Raw genomic sequence first — 1,979 nt, forward strand, 5'->3', positions numbered from 1 at the left:
GAAATTTTGACATGACCCCACAGGAAGTCAGTAGATTCTTAGCCATAGATGTGACCAGGAGAGTAGCTCAGGTTACAGGAGGATTTGGGAAAGTTAGGTGTTGAGTAACCTGCTTATCTATGGCAATTAACTCACATGAAAGGGTCTTATAAAGTAGTGGCCAACCCATTTACCATTGTACAAGCTATTAACCAACGTCAACCTATTGTGGCGGGATAACCCCCTGCTGTGTTTTCGGAGTCCATGCAACATGTGCTAGATCTGTAGATTGCTGCTCTTTGGTGTCACTATGCAGTGAAATAGTTTATTTTGTATTACTATAACAGATTTTACTTTTAAATACATTAATATGTTTTGTTTCCCCCCCCAGGGAAAAATCTGTGTGATGTGAACGACTCAGACTCAACTTAGAAGTTTTAATGTGGGGCACCCAGTTGCCCGTGCTTGAAGCATTGGGCGATTTTCCAGGATGGATGACACGTGTGCTTAAAAAACATTTGATTTATCAAAATACAGAAAGACATTAATAACTGGCTTTTTTGCCACGCACCACAAAGACTCAATAAGACTTAATATTATTTTTATTTTTTTTTTTTTCCGGATGTGTTAAATAACTGTATAAAATGTAGAAACAGTAGTAAAACATTGTACAGGTTGCAACCTTTTACATGAAATGACAGGACTGGTTTGTAAGGAGCAGCTCTGCAGACAGATGTGCTAGGTTTCAGCTTTGTCAGGTGACATGCCATATACTTGTTTTTAAATTATTTCCTTATTTTGCTCTTAGTTTAAAGCACTTGATTTTTATTTACTGTATCATATCTGTGTGTGTATATCATGTGAATATGTATTTACACACAGACAGACATACATAACACCTGCATTTTTTTTGCAGTTTTTTTTTTGTGTGCGATATTCCTGCTGCTGATATGTTACTAGGTGACATTTTTAGCAAGGTACTTTATACATGGAGATAATTCTCATTTTGGCAAACTCATCTTCCCTCTGTAAAGATGTGTACTGTGTTCCTTGAAGGAATGCTGTTATTTTTATTGCCTACCTGCTGAGCAAGTGACCCGGTGACACCATGAAGCACAGCGGAGACCCGGTGCAGGATTTACCAGCACTCAGCACACAGGTGTAACCACGGTATAGCGTAGTGCCAAATCCCTTCTTTCAAATGTACACTTAGTTTATTTTAAAACCCAATAAACTGATTGTTTCTAACCTTCGTTTTCTTTATTTGTGACTTTTCTGGATGCCGTTAAAAAGGGGGACGTTTATTATTGCATTTGCTACAAATTGGAACATTTCATTGTTTTCAGTGCCCACAAAAAATGTATCAATAACCAGAAGACAAAAAGTGGGTATACAGCTTGCGTGTTGTAAGGTCATCAGTTATTATCCTGTTGTCAGGTGCATCATGTCCCCGAAACAAGGTGTCAATCCAAAAAGTAGATAAAATTCCAGCACTTGGTGTATAAAATTCAATCACTTATTCAGCTGTGATTAAAACCACATATATACCTTTGCAGAGTCTACATTTTTGGGGCATGTCTACCCAGGGCGCTTAACCACTGCCAATCCGCTTTTTGCCTGTAGTTTACTAGTCTTTAGTCATGTCGCTGAGCATTCTCTATGCACAGTACAGTCGTTCTTACAATTGTTCTGTGCGTGTAGAAGGTCATAGGAAAAACCCAATGTGGCTAAACAAAGAAGTAAGACAGGCAATTAACAGTAAAAAGAAAGCATTTGCACTACTAAAGCAGGATGGCACCATTGAAGCTCTAAAAAACTATAGGGAGAAAAATACTTTATCTAAAAAACTAATTAAAGCTGCCAAAAAGGAAACAGAGAAGCACATTGCTAAGGAGAGTAAAACTAATCCCAAACTGTTCTTCAACTATATCAATAGTAAAAGAATAAAAACTGAAAATGTAGGCCCCTTAAAAAATAGTGAGGAAAGAATGGTTGTAGAT

The 1,979-nt window shown here is 37.5% G+C and overlaps 1 protein-coding gene across 1 annotated transcript in view; it reads left to right on the forward strand.

The window, feature by feature from the left end:
• Positions 1–1,227, forward strand: part of PSME4 (proteasome activator subunit 4) — a 228,326-nt gene extending 227,099 nt beyond the window's left edge. Inside the window, exon 47 of the mRNA XM_069768879.1 lies at positions 371–1,227. The gene's annotated coding sequence lies outside the window, so the exon portion shown is untranslated. The remainder of the gene's footprint in view (positions 1–370) is intronic.
• Positions 1,228–1,979: the final 752 nt, after the last annotated feature.

The sequence above is a fragment of the Ranitomeya imitator genome, chromosome 5 (assembly GCF_032444005.1).
Source record: "Ranitomeya imitator isolate aRanImi1 chromosome 5, aRanImi1.pri, whole genome shotgun sequence".
Classification (NCBI taxonomy): domain Eukaryota; kingdom Metazoa; phylum Chordata; class Amphibia; order Anura; family Dendrobatidae; genus Ranitomeya; species Ranitomeya imitator.